General features: G+C 44.3%; 1 long non-coding RNA gene across 1 annotated transcript; it reads right to left on the minus strand.

Annotated features, from left to right (window-relative positions):
* Positions 1-1,358: 1,358 nt before the first annotated feature.
* LOC116654114 (uncharacterized) lies at positions 1,359-6,495 on the minus strand. The gene is made up of 2 exons (XR_004309038.2): positions 6,381-6,495; positions 1,359-2,700 (listed from the first exon to the last, which is right to left on the minus strand). It is a non-coding gene; the product is annotated as an uncharacterized LOC116654114 (long non-coding RNA).
* Between the last annotated feature and the right edge of the window lie 4,657 nt (positions 6,496-11,152).

The following is an 11,152-nucleotide window of genomic DNA, read 5'->3' on the forward strand; positions in this document are numbered from 1 at the left end:
TTTCCTCTGTCCCTTTACTTTGTGAGTGATGTTTTCACCCGCCTGCATGTTGAAGCTGTTGCAAAGCCCATGACCCCATCAGGGCTTACTGTCACTAGCCATTTCTCTCATTTTCCTCATCCTCCAAGTTGAACTTTGGATGCTGAATGAGAATGAAACCTTATAGGAGTCTTGTAGATTCTTAGTAATGTGTTCTTTGTCCGAGTGGCTGCTGGCAGCAAGTTAAATTTGGTTGATAGTCCACTTACAGTCTGCTGTGCAAATTTGTAAGTGAGATAATTAATAATTAGTTCTTGGTAAAACAATACTGATATTGTACTAAGGCAGAGATAACACACCTTTCCTTCTTTCCTTATGGAAGGGTATATGCATCCAGTTTGGCACAGTTTTAAATACAGTTGTATAAAAATAGTTGATACACAAATGAGGCACCATCACACTGTTTCTTGCCTGTTTTGTAAATTCACAAGGTACGAATGGAGATGCAGAGAAAACAGAGTATGTAGTTGTGTAACAACTTGGCTTTGCACAGGAGTTGTCTGAGTGTCTTGGAAGCTGGGGGCTATGTAACTGTGGATGCTGAGAGAGGCTCATAGGTGTTCCACTAAATGCAGTCATTACATCCTACTTATCAGAACAGGCTTTTGTTTGCAAAGCAGTAGATAGACTGATCAAGGTGTTCCACTGAGACTTTCTTCTCAGCAGTGGCAAACATAGAACCATAGAATAGACTGGGTTGGAAGGGATCTTAAAGTTCATCTAGTTCAACCCTCCCCCACTGTGGGCTGCCTGCCACCCCCCTCCCCCCTCCCTCCTCCCACCAGCTCAGGCTTCCCTGGGTCCTATCCAATATAACGTTGGGCACTAACCAGGGGTGGGGTACCCACACTTCTCTGGGCAGCAGTGCCAGAGCCTCACAGACCTCTGAGTAGAGAATTTCTCCCTAACATCTAACTTCAGTCTCCCTTCTTTTAGTTTAAAATGCATCCTCCTGATCCTATTGCTAGACATCCCTTGGACTAACGTGTGCTCTCTGGAGAGCTGCAGCACCTCGGGATGAACAGAATTGGTTCCAGATATTCCAGATATTCCAGAATTCATCACCTAACCGAGCGTAATTAATTGAAAATGGCTGGAAGCTGCCAGGTGTCTAGGCTCCCTGACCGGGCGGCCGAGCTCCGTGCCACGCCACGGGACTGCTGTCCATGGTCCTGCGTGGCTGCGCGACGCGGGCCGGTGCAAACGGGCGGCTTCGTGGGCAAAGGAACGCGAATCGCTCCTGCAGATGTCAGAATGGAAACGGGTGCTCTGCAAGGAGCTGCAAAGGGCAGCTTACATCAGCTGAAATTCTTCCCATGTTGAGGTGATGGTGACTTTATTTTTTCTTTCACTGAGATGTGAATATTTTCTTTCTCAGAAAACTACAGGAATTTTCTGGCGTCCAGAGCTATGGTCTCTGATTCCAGCTCAGAGTTCTAAGAGATTCTGATATTACTTAAGATTTCACAAGTATTAGAGAGCTTTAGAATTTGTCTGGAAGTTTCTCTTCAGAAAACAAAAACAAACACTCTTGCTTTATGTCTTTTCAGGTCTTGCTCTAGAAGCTGTCCTGCTGAAGAACAAATTGGAGTCACTTCTTACTGATAAAATAACTTCTATTGTGTCTAGAGAAATTATTGAGGGAAACAAAGATCTTCTCAAGTTAATGGCCTGCAGCATTCTCTTCTCTGTTCTAGAAGAACAAAGAAGAACTGTAAAGGAGATCTGGTAGTGATGTTGTAGCATAAGGTGGAAAAATATACCAAGTGGTATACAGGATCAATCAGATTCCCTTCCTGGCTTTTTTTGCACTTATAACCAGCCAGGCAGTGGTATGTGTTAGCTCATTAGATTGGTCAAACCCTGCATCTGTGCACTGCTTGAGAACTAAGGAAAATTTCATGCCCAAGTAAGATCCATCACATGTGGACACACATGATATCGGCTGTCTTCAGAGCTTGGCTCTGGAGATGGGGAGAGCTGTCACCATGGCAGGTTTTTCACACATTGCTTGTAGCAACATCAAAAAGATTTTTACAGGGTATTTTTTTGTTCATTTGTTTGTTCTGTGGCAGACTAAAGACAGGTTCTCTTGTTAGAAGTGGAAGGGCTATTGTTTACTGGTAACAAGAATTTAGTTATGTGGAGTCACAGTAGTGACCAAGATATCTGTTTGGTTTTACAAGCTAACATTATCATATAACTTAGCCAAATTATTCAGTATCATGTAGGTCTTCAGATTCATTTAGCAGCCCTGTTGTTGAGTCTCTTAGTGTCTTGAGTAAAGCATGTTTTATTCACAAGCACCTAGAACTAATTGCTGTCTTACTACACTGTGAATGATACCTGTCTTAACATTTTAAAGAGAGGCACTCAGAGATGAAGTGTCTTCAAAATCATCTAGCAGGACAGTTTCAGATTCAGGATTGGAAGTCCAATCTTGTACTGTAATACCGAGTTTGCATGCCTGCCTTAGCCATTGCAGAAGCTGGTGTAGATGCTTGCCCAAAGACAATGACATGTGGGTGCCTAGGCAGTTTGTCAAATTAACTGAGAGCTGGTTGCGTTCATAAGCATCATGATGTGGTCCTCTGGTGAGCTGGAAACCTTGTAAGAGCACTTTAGCTGGTCAGGGACTGTGGATGGCTGTCTGGATCTGGACTGCAACAGAAAAAAAGGGATTGTGTCTGTAATCTGCCTACTTAGAAGGGCTTCTACACAGCTTCAGGGGAGGGCATTGCATCCTGAAATAGTTGTTGATGAGATCTAGGACCTTCTGAAATAGGAAACACCTGGGAGTGGATATTCTGGGTGTTTGAACAAAGTCATGGTTTAGGTACTTGATCAGGTGATCTGAATCCTGCTTCAAGTCTCCCAGATCCCAGGCCAAGGCTTCCTTCAGTAGCCTAGCCTGCCCAGTAAGTTTTATTTTACAGTCAGTATGTTGAGCTATTATCTTATGTAAAGCAAAAAATTGCACAGCCTACATCTTTTCAGAGTATTTAATCACTTAACAGGGCCCTGCTAAACTAGTTGGAAGCTTTCCAAACCATGAGCAAAGTCAGTCTCTTGTCTTTTCTGTCAGGGAGGGAACAATCCAGGGAAAGTATTGTGCTAAATTCAGGTTGGTTTGCCCTGCAATGCTGGAATTGGTAATACCAAAAATACAGGTTTTTTGGTCTCTGGATGTTCATAAGCAAAGTGTCCAAGATTAGCACTCCATAGGGGCTGTTTAAAGAGACTTTTGAATAATTGCAACTGTTCAGCCACCAGAAGATTTATTTTTAAATACAAGCCCAGATTTGATGCTTAGATTGAGATTTAAACTAAGATTTAATCTTATTTAAAATTCAGTCCAGTTCAAGTCTAGTGCTCAGAGCATCTTTAAGGATTGCTTAAGGTGCTGGTAGGCTTTGAGTTTTCAGCCATATTCCGTGAGTGCCAACCGTTGTGTAAGAGGCATGAAGTATCTCTTGTTGCATATCTCTTGAACAGATACCTTCCTTTTCCCTAGCCAAATCCAGAAGACATAAGGGTGTTGTGAATTTACCCAAATGACTTCAAAAGAGGATAAAACCACCCATGGTTTGGCAAAGATGTGGAAGCATTCATACTGCCTATTTTAATAGATAGTCAGATGGAGGAAAAGAAGTCTTGAAAAGGAGAAGCAGAACAGTTACATTAGGCACTTGATGATAATTTCAGTCTGACGAACTCCAAATTCCCCTCTGAAATCTTTTTCTCTTGGGAGTCTTAGTTCTAAAGTTAAATGGATAATTAGTGTGTGTTCACACCACAAATCAGCCCAGCCAGGCAAACTCAGAAGAGCTAATGCTGCACACTTGCTCTCAATGGAAGCTGGGGATCTCAGGATCTTGCAGAGGCATTTGACTCCCCTGGATGTCTGGGGATAAGGGGGCTGTTATTAGAACACTGGAGAATTTACAGTGAAGAGGAAGGAAAACAGCACTGAAAAATCCTCCTTCACTAACTGGGTACTGTGTCAGCATCTCTCTAAAGAAAATTTATTTCTCTTGTTCTTTTCCTATTCCAGTTAACACTTTTCTTGGTGGGTGGGGAGAGCTGGAATTGATTCAAGGTGCCCCAAGCTGAGAGATGTTCAGCACCCAGCTGATCCCTGATCTCCCTTGCAGGTGACAAGTTGGACAACATGTAGGCTGAACACACCAGATGAGGAAGAGAAGGGTATGGCCTGGAGGGAGTTAGAGTTACGAAGCCACCAACTGCTGGTGAAGGTGTTGGCTGAAGTGCTCTACTGTAGCCCCTGCAGGCTTCAGTCAGGCCCAGGGGAATGGCCTTGGAACATCAGAGGGCATTTCTGGGGGGCTATAGGAGTAAGTGCAAATACACAGTTCTTGTGGAAAATGAGTCTTACAGAGAAATGAAATCCATCTGTGAGTTTGGTAGGGATTTTTTGACAATTTTCTGTTCTTATTTCAGGGCTTGCACTGGAATTAGTCACCTCTGAATAATAGAAGGGAGTGTCTAGAAGTCCCTCCTCTGATAATTTTTGGTGTCCCATTCATATCCTATTCTATTTGTCTGAAACTTTACTCTTCTTGCTATTCAGCATCATGAGGCACCACAAACACTGCAAACAGCAGTCACCAGTCCTCTGGAGACATATTGTTGGGCCCCAGCTTCCATGGAGGAGCAAAAAAGCTTGAGCAATGGCATCTCTTCTGCATTCAGCTGTGAGCATTTGCCCCAAATGCCTTCTGTCATCTCAGCAGACCCCATCCTTTTTGCTTTAATTGATTCTGTCTGGCTTTAATTTGATGTGAGAATAGACCTCCCACTGTGAGCTCTCAAGAGTGATTTGTTCAAGGGAACTTGCAGGCTGGGTGTAGCTGTGATCAGGGACAGGATTATTTTATTGGAATAGGTAGACATGGGCATTTTGGCAAGGCCTACTGAATTCTTTAAGTCCTTTACCAATTAAAACAAGGCTTTTTACTTCCTTAGTGGACTGTGGGAAGTACTTGTACAACAACCTGAAGGCAAACCACTATAATAATAATTTATCGTTAAAGCCACATGTGGGATTTCCCAAAGAAGTTTAGAGTCCTGTTGCATTGGCTCCCTGTAAGCAAGCAGTGGGGGATGATCCGTAAGAACTGGGCCTCTGAAGGTTCAAGGAAGGGATTTAGAGGTAAGAGAAGGGAACATATTTGGCTGCCATCGACAAACAGAATGATGGCAGGGATGAGGGTAAACAGGGGAAGCTGAAAAGGAAACATCCATTGTGAGTCTGGCCAGCTGAAGTCTAAACAGCTGTTAAATTTGTCTTATCAAATCAAAATATTTTGGTTCAGTAGTGTGTTGCCTTAAGTCAGTGTTTGTCTATGCTGATATAGTGTTGTAGAAACACCCAACTTGTAGGGTGCTGCATCCCCTGCCACTAGGGTTGGGATCTCTGCTGTCTCTACTAAGGCCTAGGAGAGGGACACGTAGCTTTTTGCAGCAGGGAAAGGCTGCACGAGTGCAATCTTATTTCCCATGTCTTGGATTCAGATTTGAAGGTGCAACATGGTGATCTTCCAAAATTGTCTTTCACAAAGACATTGAGGGTAGGGAGAGGTGCTAAGCACAAAACAAGTGGAAAATGTACACGTTAGCCTAGAGTAGGACTCTATAGCTCCCAGACAGTTCCTAGTGGTAGCTGAGACCTTACTGGGTTTTTGGTTGTTTTTTGCAAACAGTTTTGTTCCTATCTGCTAATTTTGTTGATCACTTCAGGAAATTGTATACAAGAATACCATGTAGTTGCTTTCAATAGAAACACTTCCTTCTTTATTTCCTTTCCTGTGTCAGAAACCCTATATTTTTTAACTTATTCTTTAGCCATTCCACCTGATCACTCGGTATTTCCATGTTTCAAGGAGATTTATCTGAATGGCATGTTTCCATGGCTGATATGCAGCAATAATGCAGGGTTAATACCTAATTAGTTCTCAGGGACATTGAGCTTTTCATGGATATTCAGTAACAAAAGAAACAACAAACAAGCTGAATTCCTAGGTCTTAATTCATTGGGGAGAATGAAATAGGAGCCTAAAAATGCAGAAATTATTCAGTGCAGTATGAAAGCTTAGTCCATTCTCTCATGGAGCTCAGAAGATGCTATAGCAGCTGACAGGGAAAATATAACCTCCCTCCCTCCCTTCAGGGACTGTGTATGTGTCTGTGTTTGCAGCCCTGACATCTCCAAAGAGGAACAATCCCAGTTCTGCCATACGCTTTAAATAGCTCCTTGCCCATTCCCCTGCCCGCCGCAGCCCCCAGCCAACCTGACCCCATTTTCTGACATTCAGCCATACCTGATCAATTGTATCCTGAGCAGCTGGAGATGATCGGAGCTGGCCTTCCACCTCGCAGGATGGCAAGCATATGGGCCTGCAGGCTCTAGCCATTATGATTCTGAGCACTGAGCTTGTCTGCCTGTAGCTACAGAGGGTTTTTTCCCCCTCTCAAGCAATCGCAAATAAACCTTTCTGATAACTAAGAGGAAAACAAACAGACCCTTTGGCTCTGTAGGCAGTGAGAAGGAGGGGAAAACAAAAAACAACAACAAAATATTTGCTGTGTTTAGGCAGTGTGCAGCTTCAGAGTGCCCTCAGGAAGGAGGAATTGTCTGCCCTCAGCCAGAGATGGGGCTTTTCTCTGAGCAGAAAGGGCTCATTTCAGGAGGCTTAGCCCTTGGTGCTGTATAACCAAAAGTGGAATGGGAGCTGCAGAGGGGGGAAAGTTTGGCTTGGAGGGGGTCCTTGCCATCACCTAGGTGAAAAAATGGAGTCTTTGGGCAATCTGCTACAGGCAGTCCAGTGTTAGACTTAAGTCTTAGGGGTCTGAAGGCTGAAATCAGCCTTGTGAGGATAATTAGCCCTTGTAACTGACAGCAAGGGCAGAGCTGGGCAGGATGGTAGAATCATAGAATATCCAGAGTTGGAAGGATCATCAAGTCCAACTCCTGCCTCCACACTGGGCCACCCATAGATCAGACTGTATGTCTGAAAGCATTGTCCAGACACTTCTTGAACTCTGGCAAGCTTGGTGATGTGACCATTTCCCTAGGGAGCCTGTGCCAGTGCACATCTACCCTGTGCTTAAGAATTTCTTCCTGATATCCAGCCTGACCTTCTCCTGGCACATATCCATGCTGTTCCCTCAGGTCTTATCACTGGTCACCAGGGGGAGGAGATCAGCATTTGCCCCTCTGCTTCCTCCCTCCCCCACAAGGAAGCTGTAGGCCACCATGATGTCTCCCCTCAATCTCCTCTTCTCTATGCTGAACAAACCGAAAGACTTCAGTCACTCCTTCAGACCCTTCACCATCTTTGTAGCCCTCCTTTGGATATTCTCTGGTAGTTTGATGTCCTTTTTGTACTGTGGTGCATGGAACTGTACACATGTCTCCAGATTCAAATGTCTCGGCCACCAGTCTGTATGTATAGCCAGAGTTTGTCCTTCCCAGGTGCAGAATCCATCACTTTCTCTTGTTAAATTTGATGTGGCTGGTGATTGCCCAGCTCTGTAATTTGTCTAGCCCCTGCAGGCTGGGGGACATCTGCCAACAGCACAGAGGCATGCTACCATGCCAAGTGGACTGAAAAGCTAATGCAACACCTCTTAGGACAAGAGTCTGCATACTGGGTAGATTTACAGTTTCTCAGGGTTACTCATCTGAAGTGCATTCCCAGCTGGCAACAAAGCTCTTTCCCTAAGTCAATAAATGATGGGCTTTTTCAACTTGAAGTCAGACTCATGAGGAGCCTTTGAAACCTTTGCCTCAGCAGATATGGCCAAGGTTGTCATCTTGGCACGTCTTCGGTGAACTTGGACGCTATCTTAAATTCTGCCAGAGTCTGCAATGCACCTGTGCTAAAACCACATGAAGGGACCCCTGGCCCTGTCATCTCACTCTCCTTCTGTCAGCAAAGGGCCAGAGCACTAAAGTCACCACGAAGGTACAACAGCTGGTATCAGGTATGAATTGTGCTGCTGCCAAGGCATCTTCTCTGAGGTCTTCAGTGGGAATCACTCCTATAGAGTGAAGTAGTTCTGTTCTCTAATCCTTTGAACTGTAGAAATGAATAGGAAATATACTGAGGGAAAATGAGAGCATAAGCCATGGGATCAGCACCCACTGTGCCAAATAGTTGCTTCCCAAGAAACTCCATTGAAGCAACAATATCAATTGCCAATTTCTGCCAGCATTTCCAAGAGTCACTCTTGGGACACAGCCAGTTCTGGTGGAGGATTAATCTTGCTGTAAAACTCCTTCTTGTCCATTGCTCAGTCTCTGACACACTCACACATGCAGAAAAACAAATGTTGGTGACCCTCCGACAACCCAGTTAGCTTGCAGGGAATTAAGGGACATGAAACTCTAGCTTCCCCTTCGGAACAGCCCTGCATCTGCCACAGCCAGTAGGCAGGACTAGCCACCTGCTAGTTGTTTTGCTCAGAGAGAAAAATGTCTATTGGGCACATAGGAAACAACTAATCCAGTCCCATAGGAGGGACTAGTGATTTGTCATTCCCACTGTCTCCAGCACTGGTACTCAGCACCTTTTAGGAATATGGTGCTGTGGGGTTTTTTTTCCAGTTATTTTTCCACCTGGCAGTAGTTCTGTATTTTGTTTTTGTCTAATGTAGCATTTCTCAGCTATTGACATTTGACCATCCAATTCCAAACAATGAAGAATACATTGTGCCCCATTCCCTCACAGACACCCCTTCATCTTGGCTTAAAAATGAATTAATAGAGAAAAACATGCATTGTGTAAGCTGGAAAGCACAGTCGTTGTTTGTGCAATGTCCAACTTCTGAGAAATAAGGATCTTCTCTATTTACTGCTTTGGAATCTCTGTTTCAATGACAGGTCAGTGCCTCTTCATCCCACCACTTCCCTAGTGCCATTGCACTCCGTATGCCACTGCAGTGTGATCTGACCCACATTTTTGCACTAGGAGTTTCAATAGAGGCTTCCCTGGAGTTCATCTCGGTATCAGAAGGGATGGTTTAATGGCCTCGAGAAGCAGGTTAGGAATTTTCCTTGGGAACAGCAGGCTCAGCTCTACAGCTTTCTCAGCCTTTTCCCCTTCTGAGGACAATAAATTGAATAACATGTAGATTACTGCATACCCATAAGAGAAGTTGTGGGGGGGAACTCAAGGCCAGCCACTCAGCGGGTGCAAATCAGTATGCCTTTGCTAGCTTACACCAGCTGTAGAGTTGGCCCCAAAGTTTTTGTGTTCATATTATCCTGGGGCTCATATTGCAAGAATGCACAGCTGGCCAGATGTGCTGGCTTCAGTGCTCCCTTTCCTCCATGACTGACAGGGTACCAGCTGCCACTCCCTGCCCTTGAAGCAACCAGGTTGGTGCTGCAGGTATGCAGTCTGGATGTTGCTTTGGGATCTTTCGGAATGGCTACAGCACATAAATGCTATTACAGGATGTATCAACAGAGTAGCAGAGGAAGTTTTCCCCTTGGAAGTGGTGTTCATCTCCTCCCCCACCCCAGCATATGGAATTCTGGATCACATTTCTTTCTCTTGCCAATAAATATTGCAGATTTATTGCTCTATACCTGGTGGGTAGTAAATTGCATTCCACCTCTGTTATAAGGCTCTTTGCTATGACATAGCCTTGCAGCTCCATTAAACCTTAATTACAGCAACACTTCATTGGGTTGCTGTGATGGTCTGAGTGCCATTGCAGCAGAGAGGATGTATTGCCAAAACAGGCTGATGCAGAGAGGCTTTGTTTTGTTTTGTTTCCTCCCTTTTTAAGGATTATGGAGAGCTGAGCCCAGCAAGGGGAATAGATGTAGAGCCCCTCACGCTCTGCTCATTTTCCACAGCAGCTGGCTTCACCTGCCACAACCCCTGCAGCTCTTCACTCCCTGACTGAGTGCTCAGCAGTGTTCAAAGCTGCCTCAAGTGACTTATTCATGTTTGTACTACGGATCTGCATCCTAAGTTCAGCATTATCTATGATGTTTGATAACATAAGGAGTGCAGGGCTTGGATTTCTAGCATGTAGCAAGACAAATTTATGAGCAATATCACTGGTATACAGTGTCTGAAATGCCATTATTTCTGGTGCCATACTTGTCCATGTGCCAATATTCATCCTTGCAGACTGGCTTTGGACATTACACTGACTCTTTGTGAACCCCCAGCCTATCACAGACCTGTGCTCAGTGCTAGCATGCATTGCACAGACAGCCGCCCTTGGACCAACGTTCATGTCTTCCTGCTCTGTGATGAGCTAACCAGACCACTAATCTCTGCACCAGCTCCTTGGATCCACTGCACCACCTCACAGATGGGTGCTGTCATCTGAACCATCCAAGAGGAAGACTGCTTGGTTCCTATTGGAAATGATTTGCTGCCTCAGTCATACTGTGTTGTCAAGTGGTACAGATGGTATAGATATGACCATAACTGAAGCTGCTCTATATTAAAATTGGGATTATCTTCTGTTAGCATAATGCTCTCACTTTTGAAATGAGTTTGACTGTTGTGGTCATGATAATGCTCCATAAGCCTTGCAAGTCCACATGTATGAGTGAGAATGTTTCTATTAATGTGTTTTACCACATCTATGACTTTACCTACCCAAGTATCCATATACCATTTATATACAGGTACCCACAGATGTTTGTAGGTAGGCAGCATGGAGATCTTCTACCCCACTGCCGTAGCAAAAAACAACTACCAAAAAACAGCTAAAATCTTTCTACAGATTCAGTTGCTGTGCTCTTGGAAGAGTAACTAATACGTGAAGAGTACTTTTCTGTGGAGAGTCTATTACAGAGCCTTGTTTGTCCTCATTCTCCCCTCCTTCAGCAACCTTGAGATGTCATACATAGGAAATGTGGCCACAGCTGTTTATGCACTTAGGAGGTTTTGTTTTCTTTTTTTTCCAAGGCCACATCCTTCTATGCTGTAGATTACTTGAAAAGATGCTGCAGGGACTCCAGAAAGCCAAGGTCCATGTGCCATGTGTACATCTTGCCAGGAGATTAACATTCTGAACATTTGAAAACTATCAGCGAACTAATTTGGTGCTAGACTTTTTC

Source organism: Coturnix japonica, chromosome 9, assembly GCF_054131305.1.
Source record: "Coturnix japonica strain WE chromosome 9, WE-NBRP24, whole genome shotgun sequence".
Lineage (NCBI taxonomy): Eukaryota > Metazoa > Chordata > Aves > Galliformes > Phasianidae > Coturnix > Coturnix japonica.